The sequence below is a fragment of the Bos taurus genome, chromosome 7 (genome assembly GCF_002263795.3).
Source record: "Bos taurus isolate L1 Dominette 01449 registration number 42190680 breed Hereford chromosome 7, ARS-UCD2.0, whole genome shotgun sequence".
Taxonomy (NCBI): domain Eukaryota; kingdom Metazoa; phylum Chordata; class Mammalia; order Artiodactyla; family Bovidae; genus Bos; species Bos taurus.
The window spans coordinates 94,505,876-94,530,644 of NC_037334.1; the positions used below are offsets into that span (position 1 = coordinate 94,505,876).

General features: G+C 37.7%; 1 protein-coding gene and 1 non-coding gene across 9 annotated transcripts in view; both read right to left on the minus strand.

The window, feature by feature from the left end:
* Positions 1-24,769, minus strand: part of MCTP1 (multiple C2 and transmembrane domain containing 1) — a 1,071,916-nt gene that overhangs the window by 985,360 nt on the left and 61,787 nt on the right. The gene's annotated exons all lie outside the window — the stretch shown is intronic.
* MIR2284Z-7 (microRNA mir-2284z-7) lies at positions 12,052-12,128 on the minus strand. Its single transcript, NR_107814.1, has one exon. It is a non-coding gene; the product is annotated as a microRNA mir-2284z-7 (primary transcript).

Here is a 24,769-nt window from a genome sequence, read left to right on the forward strand (position 1 = left end):
CTGGAATCATCTCTATCTTTTTTGCCTTTTCATACTGTTTAATAGTACATGAACTGTGAACGTCCAGATGTTCAAGCTGGATTTACAAAAAGCAGCGTTTCCAGAGACCAAATTGCCAACATCTGTTGTATCATCAAAAAAGCAAGAGAGTTCCAAAGAAACATCTACTTCTGCTTTATTGACTATGCTAAAGCCTTTGATTGTGTGGATCACAACAAACTGCAAAATTCTTCAGGAGACAGGAACACCAGACCACCTTACCTGCCTCCTGAGAAATCTGTATGCAGGTCAAGAAGCAACAGTTAGAACTGGACATGGAACAACAGACTGGTTCCAAATCAGGAAAGGAGTATGTCAAGGCTATATATTGTCACCCTGCTTATTTAACTTATACACAGAGTACATCATGAGAAATTCTGGGCTGGATGAAGCACAAACTGGAATCAAGATTGCTTGGAGAAATATCAATAACCTCAGATACACAGATGATGCTACCCTTGTGGCAGAAAGTGAAGAGGAACTAAAGAGCCTCTTGATGAAAGTGAAAGCAGAGTGAAAAAGCTGGCATAAAACTCAACATTCAAAAAACTAAGATCATGGCATCCAGTCCCATCACTTCATGGCAAATAGATGGAGAAACAATGGAAACAGTGACAGACTTTATTTTGGGGGGCTCCAAAATCACTGCAGATGGTGACTGCAGCCATGAAATTAAAAGACGCTTGCTCCTTGGAAGAAAAGCTATGACCAACCTAGATGGCATATTAGAAAGCAGAGACATTACTTTGCCGACAAAGGTCCATCTAGTCAAGCTATGCTTTTTCCAGTAGTTATGTATGGATGTTAGAGTTGGACTATAAAGAAAGCTGACCACTGAAGAACTGATGCTCTTGTGGTACTGGAGAAGACTCTTCAGAGTCCCTTGGACTGCAAGGGGATCCAACCAGTCCATCCTATAGGAGATGGGGCCTGGGTGTTCATTGGAAAGACTGATGCTGAAGCTGAAACTCCAATATTTTGATCACCTGATGCGAAGAGCTGACTCATTAGAAAAGACCCTGATGCTGGGAAAGATTGACGGCAGGAAGAGAAGGGGACAACTGAGAATGAGATGGTTAGATAGCATCACCGACTCGATGGACATGAGTTTGAGTAAACTCCAGGAGTTGCTGATGGACAGGGAAGCCTGGCATGCTGCAGTCCATGGAGTTGCAAAGAATCGGACACAACTGAGCAACTGAACTGAACTGAATCATTTTTATTGGTTCATCTTTCATTTTGCTGGTTTTTCTTAAGTGTCTGGTAATATCTTGCATCTATTTATCTTTATGAATCACAGACTACACTTGTTGGTTTATGTAACAGGCTTAGACTTCTTCTATGACTGCATAAGTCCGTTTTCCCAGTTTGTCTCCCCTTTGTATGTGTGTGTATGTCTGACACGTGTGTACATGTGTTGGGACAAAAGGAAGCTGACACATGTACTGAGGCTGCAATCTTGAACGAAAACTCTGTATCAACTACTTCATATTATATTATTTTAATTTCTCTGATACAATGAATTCCTGCAGAACAGGGATTGCTTTATTCACACCTCCGATAGAAATTACTATAAATGAACATTTAATTAATTGTATAAACTAATTGGCTAGTTAGTAAGTAAATAAGTGAAAGCCAGCAAAACAAGTTAAAACCTAACTTGCTCAAGTGAAGGAAAAACTCAATGCTTTCACTGTTTCAAAAGAAAAGTGAATTGTGGCTTAATGTATATATAAGTAAAAGTCATTAATCTTGAGCTCTCAATTAATGTGCCATTTTAATGAAAAATTCATTTCACTTGATCAGATAGCTCACAACCTCTTTTCTATTACAGGATATTCAATACTTATCATTTTGGATCTTTCATATTCAGGACACATTTTTATTAGATTTCTGTAAATGCATGGATTATTAACTATGCAGACAGATGTGCATCAATTTGTACCTTGAAAATGTATTCCTGTTTATGTAAATTCACTGTGCAAGCTTTCTGCCTGAATAACAATCCCATGGCAGGTTAAGTGGAATGATCTGTGGGGGCTCTGTTCTTAATGCCTTGAATTAATAATTGGATATTTTCCATTAAAAAAGCCTTTTTAAAAGTGACTCAAAGTCATTTGTTTCCATTCTTGTAGGACTTACAACCCTAAAGCCAGAAGAGGAAAAAGGGAAATGATCAGCTTTGTTGAGTGGAGACATTTAAGCTGGTCTTAGAAAATATAAGGGTATTCACCAGGTAGGAGAGAAAAGAAAGGGTATTCCAAGCAGAGAAAGCAAAGAAACCCTCAACAAACTAAGATGAAAAGGGAACATCTTTGCCACGGTGAAAGGCATCTATGGAAAACCCATAGCCAGCATCATACTTAATGGTGAAAGACTGAATACTTTCCCCTGAGATTAGGAACAAGTAAGAATGTCTTCTTCACTTCTATTCAACATTCCATTGGAGCTTCTTTCCAGAACAACTAACAAGAAAATAAAATCATCCAGATTGGAAAGGAAGAAGCAAAACAATCAGAATTTCCAGATGACATAATCTTGAATACACAAAACCCTAATGAACTCACTACCAAACTATTTGAATTAATAAGTTTAGCAAGGTTTCAGGATACAAAATTAATACCAAAAAATCAATTGTATATAAAGTAGCAATGAGCAAAATGAAAATGAAATAAAACAATTCCATTTACAATAGCATCAATTTTTTAAATTTAGGAATAAAATTACAAATTAAGAAGATTTCAATAAATGGAAAAATATCCACATTCATGGATCAGAAGCTTTAATATTGTTAAAAGATAATTCTCCCCAATTTATTTATAGATTCAACACTATTTGTATCAGAGTCCCAGTTAGCATCTTTGCAAAAATTGATAAGCTAATCCTAAAATTAATGTGGAATTTCAAAGAAATCAGAATATCCAAAACAATTTTGAAAAAAAGAAACGAAGTACTCGCACTTCCTAATTTCAAAACTTTACTACAAGACACAGTAATCAAGATAGTGTGATACTATTATGACAACAGAAATAAAGATGAATGGAATAGTCTAGAGATAAACCTGGCAATTATGAGAGGGCCAAGAAAATTTAAAAAGGGGGGGAAATAGTCTATTCAGTTAATGGTGCTGAGACAACTAGATATCCATTTACAAAAGAATGAAATTTTACCCCTACCTCATGAAATTATAATTTTTTGATAGGTAAGAAGTGGATTTATTCAGAGAGAAACACACTCAACAGATAGAGTGTGGGCCATCGCAGAGGGCAAAGGCAGCAGCTTCAAATTCTTAAATATAAAAGCTAGAACCATGAAACTCCTAGAAGAAAACACAGGTGTAAATATTCATGACCTAATATTAGGAATAGTTTTTTAGATAGAACGTTAAAAGCATAAGCAATAAAAGAAAAAAATAATTGTACTTTAAATTTAAATAATTTGTCTTTTCAAAGATACCATCATCAAAGTAATAAGATATTCCCACAGAATAGGAAAAATATTCACAAATTGTATGTTTGATACAGGACTTGTGTCTAGAATACATGAAAAACTCTTACAATTCAATAATAAAAACTAATAAAAAGACAAAGGGGCCAATGAGAAACAAGTAAAGGATCTAACAGACATTTCTCTAAAGATGATACACAAATGGCCAATAAGGACATGAAAAAATGCTCAACATTATATCTACCAGGAAAATGCAAATCAAAACCACTAGCAATTTCCCACCACCAAAATGACTATAATCAAGAAGACAGATAATAACAAGTGTTGGCAATGATGTGGAGAAACTGGAATCCATAAACTATCTGTGGGAATGCAAAAGAGTGTATCAACTTTGGGTAATAATCCAGGAATTCCTTGAAAGTTTAAACAGAGAGTTTACCATATGACCCAGCAATTCCACTCCTAGTTATATACCCAAGAGAAATGAGAACATGAGTATAAATGAACACACGTGTTCACAAAATCATTATTCATAATGGCCAAAAGTGAGAATCCTATTAATTAATAAATCAGTAAATGTGGTAAATTCATATACAGTAATGTTATCTGGCAATAAAAATAAATGAAGCACTGATATGTGCTAAAACATGGATGAACCTTGAAAATGTCATGCTCCGTGGAAGAAGTCAGACACAAAAGACCACATATCGTATAATTACATTTGTATGAAATGACCTGTTATCAACAGGAAAATCTACACTGACAGAAAGTAGATTAGTGGTTGCCTAGGACTCAGAGGACTGGAAAGAAACTGATAGTGAGTGGTAATGGATATGAAATTTATTTGGGGTGGGGTGATGAAAATGTTCCCAAATTGTGAAGACAGCTGGACAATTCTATGAGTATACTGAAATCATTGAACTGTACATTTAAAATGAGTGAATTTTATGGCATGTGAATTATATCCCAATAAAGCAGTCTTATAACAGTTCATACCTGTTATAAGCTGTATTATAATTTTTTTCTTTAAAAAAAAATTTACAGCCTGGATAGGAGAGGAGTTTGGGGGAGAATGGATACATGTATATGTATGGCTGAGTCCCTTTGCTATTCGCCTGAAACTAGCACATCATTGTTAATTGGCTATGCTGCTGCTGCTAAGTCGCTTCAGTAGTGTCCGACTCTGTGCGACCCCATAGATGGCAGCCTACCAGGCTCCCCCGTCCCTGGGATTCTCCAGGCAAGAACACTGGAGTGGGTTGCCATTTCCTTCTCCAATGCATGAAAGTGAAAGTGAAAGTGAAGTCGCTCAGTCGTGTCCAACTCTTCACAGCCCCATGGATTGCAGCCTACCAGGCTCCTCCGTCATGGGATTTTCCAGGCAAGAGTACTGGAGTGGGGTGCCTTCGCCTACCCCAGTACAAAATGGGTTTCACTGGTGGCTTGGATGATAAAGAATCTGCTTGCAATGTAGGATACCCAGGTTCAATTCCTGGGTCAGGAAGATCCTCTGGAAAAAGAAATAGCTACCCATTCCAGTAGTGATTGCAGTAGTGATTGTGGCAATGAAATTAAAAGATGCTGACTCCTTGGAAGGAAAGTTATGACCAACCTAGACAGCATATTCAAAAGCAGAGACATTATTTTGCCAACAAAGGTCCGTCTAGTCAAGGCTATGGTTTTTCCAGTGGTCGTGTATGGGTGTGAGAGTTGGACTATAAAGAAAGCTGAACACTGAAGAATTGATGCTTTTGAACTGTGGTGTTGGAGAAGACTCTTGAGAGTCCCTTGGACTGCAAGGAGATCCATCCAGTCCATCTTAAAGGAGATCAGTCCTGGGTGTTCATTGGAAGGACAGATGCTAAACCTGAAACTCCAATATTTTGGCCACCTCGTGCGAAGAGCTGACTCATTGGAAAAGACCGTGATGTTGGGAAAGATTGAAGGCAGGAGGAGAAGGGGACAACAGAGAATGAGATGGTTGGATGGCATCACTGACTCGATGGACATGGGTTTGGGTAGACTCCAGGAGTTGATGATGGACAGGGAGTGCTGCGTGCTGCAGTTCATGGGGTCGCAAAGAGTCAGATACGACTGAGCAACTGAACTGAACTGAACTCATTTCAGTATTCTCACCCAGAGAATTCCATGGACAGAGGAGCCTTGAGGGATATAGTCCATGGGGTCACAAATAGTTGGACATGACTGAGCTTTCACTTTCCAATACAAAATAAGTTTAAAAATTTTTTTTCAAAGAACCCTTAACCACTCAAGAGTCATAGAATTTTAGAGATAAAAGGACATTTATCACCTTTGTTCCATAGATTTTTAAAAAGACAACTGGAGAGTTTTGCATTAGGTCATAGAACTTTAAGAGTAGCCACACTTACAATTTAATTATTTCTTTTATTAAATGTTGATATATATGTGATTTGAGAAATCTGTTCATCACTATTCCTTTTACTATCACTCATGAGGATCTTGATTGTCCCACAAGGACATCCCACTAATTCTCATGGTAAATATGACCAAAGTGGAATTTTTTATTTTCCCCATTGTCTCCCAATGAAACTAACTTTAGCTAACAACATCACCATATCTCTTGTTACTATGTAAAATTTTGAGAACACTTTTTACTCCTTCCTTTCCCCTTTTCCCCTCCCCAGGTCAATCAGCCATCAAAGCCCAGCCATATTGCTCAGAAATCCATTCTCACCATGATCTTCTCAGTGTAGCCCATGGTCTCTGAACTACCCATAGCCTGCCAAGAAATATCTGCATGTGCCAGGCCCCCTCCTTCCCTCCCTCTTTCTCTTTCTCCCCTATATCCTTCCTACTGTCATCAGTTACTGTCCTTAAAGATTACTCCTCTATTCAAAAGCCTTCAGAGAATCCCTGTAATTCACAGAATGAAGTCCAGATTCCTCGGGACAGCCTTTAACCCCTTCCATGGTCTGGTCTCAATCTACCCTTTTAGGCTTCCCTAAAAATGAATTATTTGATGTCCCCCAAAATACCTAAGACTCATCAATGCCTACACCTTAACTCATGTTAGGCCACCTCACCACCAACCTTGGAATGTTCCCAACCCAGTCCTAATTATCTTTCAAGGTCTTGTTTAGACATTATTGCCTCTAGGAACCTTCTATTAATATCAGCTCTACTCCAAAGTCTCAATCAAAATTAATGCTATAATTCTTAACAGTTCTATTTTGTTTTGCCTCTTTTATCCATTTTATACATACTTACTCATACTACAATCAACAAAAATAGGCATTTTCCCTGCTAAATCACTATTTCCCATTTTTTAAATTACCCACAGCTCTTAGCATATAAATGCCTCACAAGTGTTTATGGAATTGTGGCATCATCAAGTGAAAAGCATTTAAAATAAAAAAATAAATAAAGTGTATTACACTAACAGTATATAATATTATACAGCATAAAATTAACTTTTAGCCCCCCCCCCAAATTGTACTTTTTACTTTTCTTGCCAGATACAATGCCTATTATAGAAGAAGTTATAAAGAAGTAAGCATATTTAATAAAAATTCTTAAGATTATAGGAATCTTAATTCTTAAGATTAAGATTATAGTTAATAAACAATAAAATTGCTTCATCTCTTTCATTTTTTAAAATTACAGCACACACATACACAAAAAGACTTAGCCATCTTTGTTCTAGTTTTAGATCCTCAAATAATCACAATGAACTTTATAAGGAATACATGAGGTTGAGGGAGTAGCTTGAGGGGGTAAAAGAAAATCAGTAGGATGCTGTTTCTATTTCAAGTTCCTAACCATGGCCCTCAGCTCTGATCAGTAGAAACTAGAAGTGTGACTCCCTTTGCTCAATTTCCCTCAATGACTTGCAACTTCTGTGTGCTGAGGGCTATTTTCCAGACCTACTATTTTCACAGACCCTATATACGTGAATTTAAATTTTTCCATTTTTGCCACTTTGATGCTGCAAAATACTAAGGATTTTTTCAAAGAATAAAATGAGGTTAAAAAAAATAGTCCTGCTAAGCTGGCTTCTCCCTTTGCCAAAAGAGCACAAGAAAATATCTTAGCAGTGGCTGAAAATGAGAGAGCATAAAATATCAAACAAGAACACCCTGTCCTTTAAATGCTTGACTTTCAAATGTAGATAAATTTAATTTATGCCAGTTTGACGGGAGGAAGGACTAACTGCCATTAGTTTGTGGCCATTGGAGAATCAAAACCTTCTGTTTTATCAAGTTATAAAGTATTACCATACAAAAAGTGAAAAAAAATTCATGCTAATTCTCTTATTAAGAAATCAAATTTATGAATTTCTGAGATATCACTGGCATTAATTCCATAAATTTCCTTTGAGTCAATGACCACCTCAGTTATCTCTACTAATAACTCACCAGAGAAAAACTGTCCAATTAAGTAATTTACATTCAATTATCTATTGTAATTTCACAGCAGAGTTTTCTCTGAATTGCACAGAGTTCATAGGTTTGGGATTATCTTCACTTTTAAAATTTTGTCAGAGAAATAATATGTTACTCATCTACTTGCCCACTTTCCAAATAACATATGACATAAACATAAAATAACATGAAATAACAAAGTGTTATATAATGATTTTCTCACATATAATAATTTAAGTCTTTGCATGGGAAACCAACCTCATTTTCCTATTAAAAAGAAATCTAAATGTACTTAGCCTTATCATTCATAAATTTCTCTCAATGCAAATAACTAGAATATCTGCTCTATAATATAAAAGTAGATTTTCTTGGATGCATAATTAATTCTCTCAACAAAACAGATTAAGTTTTTCAGAATTATTTCAGAACACTTAATGAAACTAAAGACAATAAAAATGATAAACAGTGAAAACGAGTAAAACAATATGTTACTTCATATATTACTTCTAAGGGAATTATCACACAATAATTTACGTCTAATAAATTACAATAAATCCTAATAAAATAGCTGAGACTCTCCAATAAAGTTCTTATAAGTTTTAAGAGCATACTACTTAATACAAGTGAGTAATGTGATTTACCTGTTACTGATTAAAAAAAAAAAAAGATTTATAATAATACAGACTAGAGGAGAAATTTGATGTCTCCCAAGAGAAGATAAGTGTCCCCTCTTCTCGAAGCAAACAGACGAAACTAACTACTAATTCCTATAACTAAATAACTCATTCACATTACACACAAAGGGATATTACATATATCCATCCTTTGATACAAAGTTAGAACTCCTATGACATACAACTAATTATCAACAGTTAAGCCCTCTAGGATGCAGGCAATACACTGGATTCACAAATAAAATGCTGGAACTACAACCTGAGAACCACTTGTAATATATGGTTGATGATTCTTATAAAGCCACCATGCTTGCTAGTGTTCTCTAACAATAATTTTCAAGTGTTCAGCTTTTCAGAAATTCACTCTCTCCCTCTCTGCCTCTCTTTGAAAAAAGATATACTTGGAAAACAAAAAATAAATTAAGTATAATTAAAAACGTACGTACCCAGACATAGGAAATGACAACTTCTCTACATGTTATTTCTAAGTCCTCCTGATGGATATTCCTTTTCTGATTCCACAGTCGCCTGAGTGAATTTTCACTGGGAAGTTTAGAGTTCACACTAATTAAACCACCAAGGACCACTTCACTATGCTTTTATCTAAGGTTTCCTAGGACACTTGTGGGATTGGTCAGAGGTTGGGCATGAAGTGCCTAAAACAAAGCCTGGTTTTTTGAAGACACTCAGTGCACGGGATTCGGCATCTCTCATTAGCAAAACAAGCAAAGCATAAGGGAGGAGGGGAAAATCAAAGGGTTTTGTCACTAATTCCCCATCTCCCTGCACTGCCCCTCGAGGCCCTCTCCGCCCTAGGCCCTTTACTCACCCTGCCTCTTTTCTTTTTCTTCTCCCCCAAAATAAAAATTTTCCAGTGTGTTAAAAGGTAAAACGCTGGAGGTTTGCATCCACTCGCCCTTCTCCTTATAACCCCACCTTTCCAAGGCCTCAGATTCAGACACAGGACTAGGTTAGCATAGACAATAATCAGACCCTGCAAAGAAACATCTTCAAAATTATCCAGAATTCAAAATAAGTCCTTTCCTTCTAAATACCTTTACTTCTATAAGGACTTCCACAAGGTCAAACTACACCAGGTAAAATTACATGACTCTGAGGCTGGCATTTCTTTGACATATGCTGTGGTCTCCCGACCTTCCTTCTTCATCTCAGGCAGCTGCTGAAACAGCTGTGGTGGCTACACATTCTCTTGTCATCAGTACTTGCTCTGTAGCATCCCTGGATTCTCTGTGATGAACCACTTAAGGTCAAGTTGGACTCATTAGGTAATTCTCATCCAACAAATCAAGGAGGTGAGTGTAGTATCTGTGGCAAGACCAAAAGTGTCACAACAGGGAAACAGGAAGTGAAAGTGAGTCACTCAGTCCTGTCTGACTCTTGGCGACCCCAGGGACTGCAGAGTCCATGGAATTCTCCAGGCCAGAATACAGGAGTGGGTAGCCTATCCTTTCTCCAGTGGATACTCTGGACCCAGGAATCAAACTGGGGTCTCCTGCATTGCAGGCAGATTCTTTACCAACTGAGCTAACAGGGTAGCTCCTAACTATGGATTTGTGGTCTTTTACTAAACAGACTTCTGAATGGCCCTTGTAGAACCTTCTGATATTCCCATTAAAATTGTGGAAAATCCACTTATATCCTTCCTATGTTATTAGAATTTCTACAATTGGATGAATTGTGATAATTAATTGGACTAGTACCTAATAGATTAAGACAATCTGCATTAACTCAGAGATAACACAGACTTTCATTTTTAAAAAATATTTCACCATCAACTTTACAATTTTCAAAAATGAGTAATGGTGTTTACCATGCAAGAATAAAATGGATGGAATGTGGTTGCACCAATTTTTATACTGTCATATAAAAGATATAATGTGTTAATAGTGCCTTCCTTTTCAATGCAATATCATCCCTCCAATTGGTATATAAATGACTATTATCTAAGTATATTTCTGTCCTTATTTGGCATAACTGATTACAAGAAGGAGAAACCCATACATACCAGTCTAAGGGACACTGTAGATATTCATGGAAAGAAAACTGATATCAAGCCAAACCTGACAACTGGAAACTTTGATGTCTTTGGAATGATGATCTCTTACCATTTGCTTCTCCTTATACTTTGTCACCATGCAAAACAGCTTCCTCTGCTTATTCCTGGTTTATGGTCTCTCCTCCCTTTGATCACTTGGACCTGGTTGTCAATGACTCCATTTCCACGTGACCTGGTAATTTTATACCTGAGAGCTAAATTATTAAGACTCTCAAAAACCTTTAGTTTAAATTCTCAAGAACAAATACATTTGGCCCAACTCATCTGCTTTGAAAGAGTTTCCTCTATGAAAAAAGACACGTCATGAGGAACCAACATGGCAGCTTTGGCCTGACCCTCAATAGGAGCCATGGGCCATTCCCAGTAGTCCTGGTGAGTAGGGCATAATTCAGCGTAATTTGATTCTGCAAATGTATGAGTACTTCCTATGGTTCTTGGAAGGAAATGATATGTAAATTTACCCTAAAACCAGAAAATTCAAGATAGCCTCAAAATTGGTAGCCAATAGAATTTAAGAATGCATATTAAATAGATATTGACAGAGGCTACATTTAGATAGGAATTGTTTTTTCATTTTCAGATTTTAAGGATTAGAACTTCACCTGGACTATAATTCTGATTGTTTCATGCTTCTCCATAACCCTATGTACAACAAATCAGATCTGAATATCTGACTTAATTCTCTCCATCCATTCTTTTTAGAGAAACAGCTACAAGAATTTCCAAACATCTCAGCTCAAGCATGTCTAATTTCCTAATAGACTCTTTGCCCATAATCATAACCATACTCATGTGTATTATAATCATTTCCCATCTTGGGGCTTCTATCCCTTCTTTCCTTCTGCTAGGAGTTTTTTCTCAAAATTATTAAACTTCAAGATTTTAAATCTCACCATCTCCCTTATATCCTCCTTGATTAATCCAATTAATTGATATCATATTTCTCAATTGTTAAACATCATGCAAATGGAAATACTGAAAAATAAATAGATCTGAGAATTACGTGGTGATATTAATGATGAATATTTGTAGCAAGCTAATTTCCTATCTTTTCCATCTTCCTTCCTAAGAGAGTATCAATTTGGAGAGTGAAGCATAGTGATGTTCTCATAGAGAAAACAATAACCAGCTTCTCTGGTAGAGAAAACATACTGTGAAATATAATTCTGGCCAATGAGATAGACTGAACAGTTGAAAAGGGTTGAGTAAACTCATGCTGACTTAGCTTTTGTCCTCCCTTTTCTTCTGCCTAGAATATGGATGTGATGTTGGAGATGGAGCATCTGTCTTGTAACCACAAGAAGACCACAAAGAAAAGGGCAAAAGATTCAGATTATAGATACTGAAATCCTTGAGCCAGCGACCATCTATCTCCTCATTAAATTTTTAAATGTCTAAGGCACTGTTTTATTGGGTTGGCCAAAGCATTCATTTGGATTTTCTGTAAGATGGTTTGAAAAACCCAAACAAACTTTTTTGGACAACCAAATATTGGGGGCGTGGGGAGGGATGAGACTGTTTCTGTTTTATGGAGAAAGCCCTTCTTACTTAAACATCTGTTGGAATAGAGTAGGCAAAGAACTGACTCATTGGAAAAGACCCTGATGCTGGGAAAGATTGAAGGCAGGAGGAGAAGGGGACGACAGAGGATGAGATGGTTGGATGGCATCACTAACTCAATGGACCAATGGGCATGAGTTTCAGTAAACTCCAGGAGTTGGTGAAGGATAGGGAGGCCTGGCGTGCTGCAGTCCATGGGGTCTCAAAGAGTCAGATACCACTGAGCGACTGAATTGAACTGAAGTCAGCAAAAACTACCTGCATCTTCCCCTAAGTTAGTGAAGCTATTTTGAATGTTCTGTTTATTTTCAGTGTGATTTTCTTAGAGAGTTGAGGAAGGGCAACTCGGATGCTAATCAACTAGTTTCTCCATCGTCACATTTGCACTCAAATAGGGTTTCTACCTTGGAATTCAAAGTCAAAGCTCAGGAATGCTCTTACATAGCCTTCCAGGAATATCAGATATCATTTGATTAAAAAAAAAAAAAAAGAAAGCAAGAAGTTCAAGGCAATGGAACAGAGTCTTTGGTAATAATTAAAATTGCCTCAGATTTAATTTAGTTCTCTTATTCTTCAACCAACCCCCACACTGGTGCTGATTTTTCAAGGATAATTGAAGGATCCTTTGAAAAATGTTTGAGGCAAATGGCAGGGATAATCCACCGTTAGCTTGTTGCCAAGGTCTCTATTCAGGTCTGATTCAACAGCAGTTTGGGGGCATATTAGTCCCAACTTAATCCAATCAACAGTGACCATCCTCAACACCCCAAATTTTAACTGTTATATGCTTAATATTTATTCATAAATAAAGGAGGTCATACACTGAGAGTTCCTCAATACCTTGAATACTTGACTAATATTAGCCTGTGTGCACTTCTAATATCTAAGGAATCAAAAAACAAAACAAAATAAAAACACAAACAAAATGCTTTATACAACTGAAGAGAAAAAATTTGGGAATGATTCAGTATTTTCTTGATTTCTTTGAAATTCAATATTTAAAATAATTAAATTACTATATTTAATTTGATAGATTAATATAGTAATATAATTTAATATAATTAATACAGTTCTCAATTTGATAAAATAAGAGTTTACCTTATTTGATTTAAATGGAAACAAATTATTGATAAATTACCTCTTTGATCTTTGTTTGGCATTTATTATAAACATTTTTTTTCATAGTACTCTAAGAGAGCCTATGATGGCGATACCTTTTCCAGTTAAAATTATATATACTAACTGTTATCTAAAAAAAGAGCTGTGACTTTGTCAATGCCCTTGTGTCAATGTCCTTCCTATTCATAGATGTCTCTGTAAGGTTGTTCCCGCATAACTGGAGACACCGCTGGGTTGCCAGGAATTCTCACTATGACTTGTCCATAGGAAGTCTGGGCTTGGCTCCAAGGAACTAGAGCTGGGAAAGTCATTCCCCTACTTCCCAGAGATTTACTAAGAAACTACGCCATCCTGTAGGCTGTCCTTTTTCCACAGCTACCCATAATAATATTTTCTTGGCATTACTCCTTGGATACTGCCAAGAAATACTGCGTTCTACTGGCATTTGTCCAGCTCAGAGGAGCGTGAGACTCCCAATCCTAACAGGAACCTGCTAGGATGGTCCTACAGAGACATCTACATGAGTTTCTCCCAAGGCATTTAGAGAAAAATCCACCAGATGTCAAAACACCCTCCATCATCAGAGCACTCCCCAAAGCAGCCATTTACAAAAGACACAGGTTACACACACTGGGAAGTGAGATGGCAAATTGTAATTTCTTGTTATAAATATGCTGTCATACCAAAGTAAGAAACTGCAGAGTTGTTTTAAGCTGATGGATAATCTGGCAGCAAAAAAACATATACTTATTGTCTTTTCAGTCTAAACTGTGTAACTGTTCCCTCCTGTCTTATATGCCAAGCTTTTCAAAGGCTTCCTCCCTAAATTACTATCATTAGTAAGTACAGGAGGGCAGCCAGTATCACTTCTCCTCAAGCTATCTCTGGAAGAAAAAGACAGCATAAAAAGAGAGGAATTCAACTCTTTGTAGTCAGCATTTTTATTGACTACCGGAAGGGTACATGACTAGCAGATGCATAGCTTATATACAGCCCTAGTGAAACCCACGATTGAAGGCATGCACAGTAAAACTTCCAAAGGATAAATTCACTTTCACATAAGGCTGTTGCCATCTCAAACCTTAAAGGACACTTACTATTCATACATTCTAGCACATTCATATTTCCTAGTATTGTTTCCAAATATACCTAGCACACTCTGTAAATAGCTTTTCTTTCCTGGAATTTACCATTGACATTACTTTTTCAATTTGCTCTCAGAGTTTAAGATTTTTTTCCCCTAGAGGATGTCAAAATTTATCATGGCTAAATTTAAAAGGATAATGGAACAGGTATACCCCCTTCTCAAAGCACTTTACATAATCACATCGAGCTTCAGTCAGAATAACAAATGGAATTTGGGGGTTCCACACTAATGACAGACAACTCTATATTTGCTCTGATAAGACAAAGGGGAGCCTTATTAGCACAGCTGGTCTTGGCCACAACTGCTCTGCTCCAACAAATGGAACATGAAACCATAATCTTTGTTATTAAAGTCTCATGACATCATATAATGTGCACTGTGATTCATTTCTATGGGGATAATGGAGAGTTAACAGAGGAGTTCATAAATACTGACCCTGAAGAAGTTCTGAGGTTTGGTATATAACACCAGAGGTAAGCTTTTACATAGAAACCTAGAAAAGTACTTATACTATACTAAATAACATTAGTAAAATAAAATATCTTTTGAATTAACCACCTTTACTGAAGTGGTTTTAACCAAGCAATATTTAGATAATTGACATGACCTGATTATATAGTGGAGGCCTCAGAGCACATTTTGGGACTGAAACCAAACTCACTACCAAGCACGAACACAAACACAAAGAATATCCAGGACCTTGGACCACCTAATGTTAGATGTGTCTCCTGGCTTGCTTTCTCCTGGGATCCTGCAAGAATTGTAGCAACTACACAAGACACTGAGGCCTGGAGAAGTTCTGCCTGTGGACAAGGTCAAGATGAATTCCAAGGCTGGACTTTAGACAAAGGGACCCAACTGATATCAGAAGAAATCAAGGACCCTAAGGAGTTTCTAGTCCTCACGCTAAGTTACACTGGACAGGGGTAGCAATGAGTGAAGAGCTGAGAGAGAATAAAAAGCAGCAGAGATTGCATGCATGGCAGAACAGGTTGGAAGGAATGAGCCATACTTGACGATAAGTCCACAGGGTCAGGAATTTGTGTGTTTTGTTCAGTGTTGCATACCCAGTTTGGGGCCACATGATAAGCTGAATGAATAAATGAGTGACTGGGTTGATTAGATTATTGGATCCATTTTCTTTGTTGGTTCTATAATCCATGACTTCACAAAGCATGGTTCAGGATATCATTTTAAGTGATAACGGTACTTTATAAACCCTAATTCAGAGACTAAAAAAGTTTCCCCTTTTCAATTTTCTCATAACACAGAGAAAAACATCAGTGTGATGTTAGTAGATCTTTAATCTCTCTCTATTGCTGTTTTAACAGGACATAGATGTTCTCAGGCACTGAGCTCCAGACAGCATCATTAGCTAGAAGTATAGACGTCTTTCATTTTTTATCCTATTAATTATTATTAGTAACCATCTGTTTTATGAGAGTTTTTTTATGATTTGTGGTATTAATATTTTCTTTAAAAATAATTAAGTCCTCAAATTGCATTGATGTAAAACATTAGGTAAATAATGAAGGTCACAAGTATACAAGGCAAAAATGAGAGGATGATACTCAAATCAACTAAATTTGGGAAGCTCTATTTTAATTGCCTTGTGTCTTTCAGGCCTTAGGTCTTATTGCTGTTCTAATATATGGAGACTTAATATGAACTTCAGATGACCCTCACAGGTGAGCTATAGGTCTAGATCACTGCCTTGCCCAGCACACATAGCAACCTGAGAAAATAGCCCATCAACAAATCCACACATATTCTTCAGTCTCGTAGAGAGCAGCTTAGATGCAAATACCAAACTCCACTTTCCAAAATCTGCCATAAAGATCTTGTTTTTATTGAGAGAGATATCTGTAACTGTCCTTTCATATTTATTCATTTGACTTTCTACTATTATACTAAACTAATTTACAAATAAATACTCAGTTAATAAATGAGTTTAAGAAATGAGAGAAAACATCTCTTTAGAAGACAGATTTCAGCTAGAAATCCTGGTGAACAGCAGAAACTCGTTTGGATGATTATAACTTTAATCCTGCACTGGCAGATATATTCTTTACCACTGAGCTGCCAGGGAAGCTGCATAACTTTAATTACATATTAAATAACTGATAGATCTCACACTTGTTTCAGCAACAGCCTGCATTATCTGAATTGGGAGACCAAAGTTTTTGACCTAACTTGCAAAGGTGGTATGAGTTGCTAACCAATGACATTTATTTTTGCCATTCAAAACTATGGATAAAAAGGGGCTTAACTAGAGTTGAAGTTCCTTATGCATTTGCTAATGGTTATACCACTAGAGAGTTAATAAAAACACTGATTAACTACAGAAGAGACATTGTTTCCTATGCCTAACCAAGTAAAACCTGACTGCCACAGAACACTACTAAAAAACAAAATAATAAAATCCATACATTCAGTAAAGAAAACAGATCCTCATTTTCTCCATTTTAACAAAGGATTCCTTGGTCAGCAGGCCTTTAGAAACATGCATAAACACTGATGCTACTATAATTTAAAAGGAAGAGAGACAATATGGAGAATTTTTTATCATCCTTAATAATTCATTTTACCTGATTGTTTTGTGTCTCTGTCTTCCTCTAGTTTTATTGGCTTTCTGCTACTTCACAGTAATTAAGACTTAGACGTTGGGACCAAGAGGGAACTGGAAGAAAAGTAAAACTCACTCATCAATCTAACCCAATCACTCCCACCTCTCAGCTCATCATACAACCATCAGAAGCTACTGCAACAATTTCCTTAATGGCTCAGAGCAACAAGAACACCTAATAACAGACACTCGTAAACTGTACTAATAGAATCACTGAATGTTCCCTTCTATCTAAAATAAGGCATACTAATGTTGAAATGCTTTCTGTGAAATTCTTTACCTCACAGGGGTGTTATTGTTGGATACAATAACTTTATAAATATACTTTGAATTTCCTGGAAAAGTGACATGTAAATAAAGCATTATTGCCATAACATCTCCCTTAATGATCTAGAAGAGGCAGTAAATAGCAAGTTGATGGATTCACAGATGGTACTAAATTGAGAAGTGTTACAAACATCAGTAAATGTAGGAAAAATTATGCAAAAGAGACCTAACATGATTTAAATACAAGCAAAACATTTTCAACTTTATGGGGAAAGAAAATGACATTTTTAGCATGCTCAAAATACAAGGTCCAGTAGAGCTGCTACAGTCATGGACAAACACTCCAGCCAGAACCGTGCTCAAGTCTTCGAAATCGACTAACACGCCCCCTTGCCTTGAGGAGGGGCTGGCAGTCACGTAAAGTTTGTAACAGACACGGTGAGGGGACCTATGATTTCACTAGAAACTGCCAATGAGAAGTTCAGGTTTGCATACGTCTCTTCTGTATGTTTATAACTTTGAAAAAATACAAAGTTCCATTTAGGAAGCTTATCCCAAGTATATGTGTTTCAGTCTAAGCATTTTTATAAGCCTAAATTTGTCTCCCATTTAGGCAGAGCCATCTGTGTGGGCAGATTTTGCATATGGACCAAAACAGAAATAATGTGCCTTAGGAGGGCAGTGCTCGGGGTTGCAGGTGGCTTTGATTTGGTCCCCTACTTCCCACTGTGGCTAATAGGGTACATCTGAGACATGTGGTTAGACATGCCATCTGCAGTTGTGGTGAGAGAATAAAGTAGACACTGATGACACCACCACCAAGCTTCCACCAGCTATGCTCCAACCTGTGCCTTCTGGAAAATTCAGACCCACTTTTAGGAGACCCTGGTTCAATTCCTGGGTTGGGAAGATCTGCTGGAGAAGGGATAGGCTACCCACTCTGGTATTCTCAGGCTTCCCTGGTGGCTCAGCTGGTAAAGAATCTGCCTGCAATGCGGGAGACCTGGGTTTGATCCCTGGGTAGGGAAGATGCCCTGGAGAAGCGAAAGGCTACCCAATCCTGTATTCTGACCTGGAGAATTTCATGGACTGTAGAGTCCATTGGGTCACAAAGAGTGGGACATGACTGAGTGACTTTCACTTTTCACTTTAATATCAAAACATTTTAATGTCAGAATCCATTTATTCCCCCTTGGCTTCTAGGACACTTGGTGGTGGTTTCATTTGTTCAGGTGTTAGACAAGAGTTGCTGGATATAAAGCCTTCATGAACTTGACACAGGCGCTCTGTGGTTTTTCAGGAGCCAGGGCCAGCCACCTGTTCTACCAGACTGAATTCTCTGATCACTGAGGTCTGACACATGAGGTCTTATGGTAAGACCAGTGTTCAATGCTGTTGTGGATCTGAGTACGTGACATTGAACTTTATTATCCTGAGGTATTTATTTTACACAGAAAATCATCTCACAAATGATCAAAAAGAAAAATAATTTGGTGTATCTGTCAAGGTATTTGGACTCTCAAAAGGGAATCTAAATCCTGTCACTGAAAATATGGTGATGAGACCCAATAGGTTATTCCTCTCCATCAAAAAATAAAGAGATTAGAGGTGATCAAGCCAGGTCTCCTAGGACATCTCATGCCGTCAGACACCCAGCTTCCATCCACTTTGCGGCTCTGCCATCTTTAGCAGGCAGCTTCTGTCTCACAGTCCAAGGCGGGTCCTTGATTCTAACTCTCCAACTTGCAGCCCACTGACTGAGAACTAGTTGTATGGCCAGGTCTTCATCTTGCTGCACATTGACTGGAAAATAAGGTCGTTACTCCAGACATCCATGCGGCAAGTCAAAATGAGAAGTTCTAGTATGTCTATTACTGAATAAGAAAGAGAACAGATTCTGAGGGACTAGTTTAAATTAGGAACTGTATTTTATAACCTAACTTACCAGAAATGTCTTCGGCTGAAGGTGTATTTCTACACAGCTGGCTGCCAGAGTGACGTCATTTCTTTAAGGGTGCGGGTGGTATCATCTTAAAGCAACAGTTTCCCTTTTTGTGGGTCAATGAACAAAGGAAAAAAGTTTTTTGAAAAGGCTTCAGTAATGTTCAGGAAAACTGGAGGTGCTATAGAACCAAAGAGCCCTCTTGAAATAATTGAGCCTGGAGGGTTATGATGATATTGATGATGATACAACAGTAAAGCTGACAGTGACATCAATGATGAGTCAAACTGGAAAATATCAGCGGGGAAGAGTTTGTCTCTGGACACCTAGCCTGTAGCAGCCACTAGGGCCCTCTAGGTGGTTGTAGGTTCCTTCGAATCCTGCATTAATCTACTTTGAAGCTCACTCTTGTGATGAGAGAAGGAAAGCATTATAATATGAAGGTCACTTTATAGAACTGTGGACTCCATTTGCAAAATAAAAAAAAACAGAAAAAAAATAATCATATTTTAACATTCAAACCTTAGTCATTTTAAAGATTCTTTTAACATTCAGTTCAGTCGCTCAGTCGTATTCGACTCTTTGCGATCCCATGGACTGCAGCATGCCAGGCCCCCCTGTTCATCACCAACTCCCGGAGCCTACTCAAACTCATGTCCATTGAGTTGCTGATGCCATCCAACCATCTCATCCTCTGTCGTCCCCTTCTCCTCCCACCTTCAATCTTTCCCGGCATCAGGGTCTATTCCAATGAGTCGGTTCTTCGCATCAGGCGGCCAAAGACTTAATATTAGTCTTTGGTTAAAAAAATAAACATGGATTCTTGACTATTTAATGCAGTTTCTTTGTGCTTGGTATCTGAATAAAATTTCCTAGTTTTTCTCAGCCTTTAAAATGATTCTGCTTCATGGTTTTGCAGTGTGTTGAGTCACAGGGATTTCTTTGTTTACATTATTATACAATGCAAAGAGAAATAAAAAATGTTTATGAGATGATAAAAGGTAAATTGAAGCTTTCCTTTTTTTTCTACTAAGGTCTATTACTTTTAAAGGCAGAATTTTAGGACTAGTTTAAAAATCATCACTTTAGTAAGGGTCATTTTAAATATTTTTGTCACAGCAAACAGTTTTATGTATCCCTCTTCACATTTTAAAAGTGTGCAATTAATACACATTCATTGTGTTTTTTAATATATCCCATTACATGACCAACTATTATTTATTTAACTCTTCTTTGAGTGAACCAGGTATTTTTGCTTATCAAGTGGCTCATTATTGGGTATAATTGTTAACCAAGGACATTAATAACTGTATTCAGTTCAGTCGCTCAGTCATGTCCGACTCTTTGTGACCTCATGAATCACAGCACGCCTGGCCTCCCTGTCCATCACCAACTCCCAGAGTTCACCCAGACTCACATCCATCAAGTCGGTGATGCCATCCAGCCATCTCATCCTCTGTCGTCCCCTTCTCCTCCTGCCCCCAATCCCTCCCAGCATCAGAGTCTTTTCCAATGAGTCAACTCTTCACATGAGGCAGCCAAAGTACTAGAGTTTCAGCTTTAGCATCAGTCCTTCCAAAAACACCCAGGACTGATCTCCTTCAGAATGGACTGGTTGGATCTCCTTGCAGTCCAAGGGACTCTCAAGAGTCTTCTCCAACACCACAGGTCAAAAGCGTCAATTCTTTGGCACTCAGCCTTCTTCACAGTCTAACCCTCACATCCATACATGACCACTGGAAAAACCATAGGCTTGACTAGACGGACCTTTGTTGGTAAATTAATGTCTCTGCTTTTGAATATGCTATCTAGGTTGGTCATAACTTTCCTTCCAAGGAGTAAGCGTCTTTTAATTTCATGGCTGCAGTCACCATCTGCAGTGATTTTGGAGCCCCAAAAAATAAAGTCTGACACTGTTTCATTAACTGTATTAGTTACTACTTAATTGGTGATAATCCCACAAGTCTCTCTTGCATATTTCTGAAAAAATATTGCAATAATAAAAAGTCTAAATTCATAAAAAAGTAACTAACTAGCAGGCTTATGTGAAAGGAATGCCAAACACTGCAACACTCAGAAGAAATGTTCTTTAAGTGCAACAGAAATCACAATTCCTCTCCAAAATTAACTTGAGCCTACCTCCAAAGTTCACGTCTGAAGTCTCTAAACCATTTCCTTTACTTTGTCTAAAACCCATGTGTTTGTAAATCTTTAAAGATCCTATCAAATATTTATGACTTGAATAGAAACATTTTTCTGTTTCTCTAAGTTTTTTGATAGCAAACAATGAGGCTAATTGAAAATATTTCTAAGAAATATATCTAAATTGCAGGAAATCATGTGCAAACTTCAGGAAATACAGTACAAATAGAGGAACCTCTGGGCTTTAACAACATGAGAAATGCAACAACTCTGGTGAATTAAGTTAGCATCAGCTACCAGAAAGAGCATGTCATGGAATTTCCCTCTCCAATCACAGTGGACCCCAGAATAACCAAGTGCCTTCTGGGCTGTAGGAGGCAAGCTACCCCTACCTGTGGTAAGGTAGACACAGCAGCTCCTACCCCTGAGAGATGGGGAGTTAGTCTTACAGACATCTTCCTGATAAAACCAAAAGAACTTTCGAGATCCATTCTTGACTTGTCAAGTTCTATGGAACTATTTAGATCCAACTATTAGCAAATAAGGCGTAATGCTCGGAAGCATCCGAAGACTTCATCTACACTCCATTTTCTCTGCATCTGAACAGCTGTTTAAAATCAATTCCAACAAAGGAGTCAAGGACCTCAAAGCAACTCAACTTTAGAAACACAATGAGCACACAGATTGACCTAAATGAAGGCATGAACCTTTACTCTTCTTCTCAGAATTTGGAGGAATTAAATGCATTTTTCTTACTCCTTTATCCAGAGTTACTATTTCTCACATCCAAAGAGGATGCCTCCTTCATACTGAAAAGCAATGATTGCATTTAAATAGGTGGGCAACTTCCAAACAATGGTCTATAACTTATCATTGTGCTTTTCAGTGCTCAAAGAAATCAACTTTATTAACAACTATCACTTATGCTAATTCTCTTACAGACATGTGTACATTGTGTGCATGTGCACACTCACACGCACACACGCACGCACACACAACTCCCTCCTCCTGCACAGTTCAGGGACAGTAAAAAGTCAGTGGTTCAAAGACTGAAAATTCTGTGTCTCCAGATGCCCACCTGAATACAGGATATAAGGTTTTTCCCTTCTTCCTACGTAACAGGAGCCAGCAAAGAGTACAACATTTGAGTTTAGTTTTAATTCTCTTTCTGTGCAACTTTGGGCAGAAGGCTTAACCTCTCTGATCTTCCATCTCCCTAGCCTTAAAATCAGATTAACACCTAACTCACATGCATGTGATAAGGACTAAATGCAGTACTTTCAGAAGCCTATCACACCGTGCCAAGCAAATAACATGACTTCATTGACGCACTTCACGTGTGACGATTCTCTGCACCGCTGTAAACTCTAGGGTGAACAGTCTTCTGAACATTTAGGAGGAAACTAAGCAACCAAATTAAACAGAGAGTTGAAGTTAAGCTGCTAAATCATATCATCTGTTCTTTTTTCCCAGAATCTATTTGAAAAACAAACCACACAGGCATTTCAAAAGGGACAAACACTTATGAAGCAAAAGCAAAGTTGTCAACTCACTCACCATGGATAGAGAAACTGAGTACTTGGTAGAGCCTTGAACAACAGGGTCTTTAGCAATCCAGACAAAAATTCTTCCTGTTCAAGCCCCATATCAGAGAAAAAAGTAGCTGGAAATTTCTCTCTCCGTAGGAGTGGCCCTTAACCCAGTACGCAAGGGGCTGGGGAGGATGGTCATACCTATCAGGCAGCTCCGCTGCCCTGATCTGAACACCTCCAGGGTGTGGCCTGTGCTGTCTCCAGGGCCCACCTGCAAGACTGAGCCAGCTGCCCTCTGCGATTTCATTTGGTATCACATCCTTGCTGGGCTTGCTTCCTTTCTGGCCCTGCACTCCCAACCTTCTATTTGCTTTCCTGAGCAAATTTCCTAATAAGTCACATTCATAAGAATGAGTCCTCTCAAGGTCAGCTTCAAGAGAACCCAATCTAAGATACACATCCATCCTGGGATACTTCTGGGCTAAAACAGAGTTGGGGAGGGCTGTGCCCATTCACTCAGAAAGTGAAAGTCACTCAATTGTGTCTGATTCTTTGCGACCCCATGGACCATACAGTCCATGGAATTCTCCAGGCCAGAATTCTGGAGTGGTAATCAGTGATTTTCCTTCAGTTCAATTAGGCAGTCCTCCTGTTTTCCTTTCTGTAGTATATAGCTGGCAGCTGGCAATACATTTGACTCTTTGTGACCCCATGGACTATACAGTTCATGGAATTCTCCAGGCTGGAATATTGGAATGGGTAGCCTTTTCCTTCTCCAGAGGATCGCAGATTCTTTACCAGCTGAGCCACAAGGGAAGCCCATTCATTTAAGGGTATGGTGATAACTAGAGAGAGAGATGAAGGATCCATAGAGAGACAACTGAGAGGCCGCTGTTCTCGCTGACATGTGTAAGACCCAGGAATGACCCATGCCTGCATTTACTCTGTGCCAGGCACAGCTATTAGTGTTTTATCCACATTAATCCATTTAATCTCATAACAAGTTTATGAGCGGTAGATACTGTTATTATATCTACTTTAAGACCAAAAGAGATTAGATGACTTGCCCAACTATCCAGCTAATAAGTAGCAGATCTGGAATTCAAACTGTGGAGAGTATACACTTCTACCCTCTGTGTCATTCAGCCTCTTGGAGAAGTTACATCAACTTGGCCATAGGATGGAAAATAGATACTATTCAGCAATTTTCAGGATTAGTAGTATTTTAAAGGTGAAAAACTCATAAATAGGAATAGTTAAGCTACAGTTTTAATTTTGTTTTAATACATCTTAACAAATTTGTATCCTGAAATTAATTACAAGCCCACGAGTATGACTTCCCTTTTAACTGTATGTCCACAATTTTTCAAATTGATTTTTAATTTTTGTTTTTGAGATACATACCTGTTTCTTAATTTTCTACTATGTTAAATGACCAAAGCCACTTAATCTTGATTTTAATTTATTAAAATTTTAAATAAATATTAATTTATTAAAATTTTAAATACACATCCTGAATTAATTAAAAGCATTAATACATAATTTAAGTTCCCAATAAAATTTTGTAACATATTATGTACTATAATAGGCAATACTTGACATTCTGGGTCAGAAGTTTTCAGTTCAGTAAATATCATAATGTACTCCCTTGTCTCAAAGGTATCTTTGAGATTTTTTTTTTATTTTGTTAATCAGTGACCTTTTAGCAGAAAGAAAATAACTTTTTTTCTGAAAATGCTTTGGTAATAAAATGTGATGAGGTGAAGAGTCTAGATACACCACAAATATCCTGTC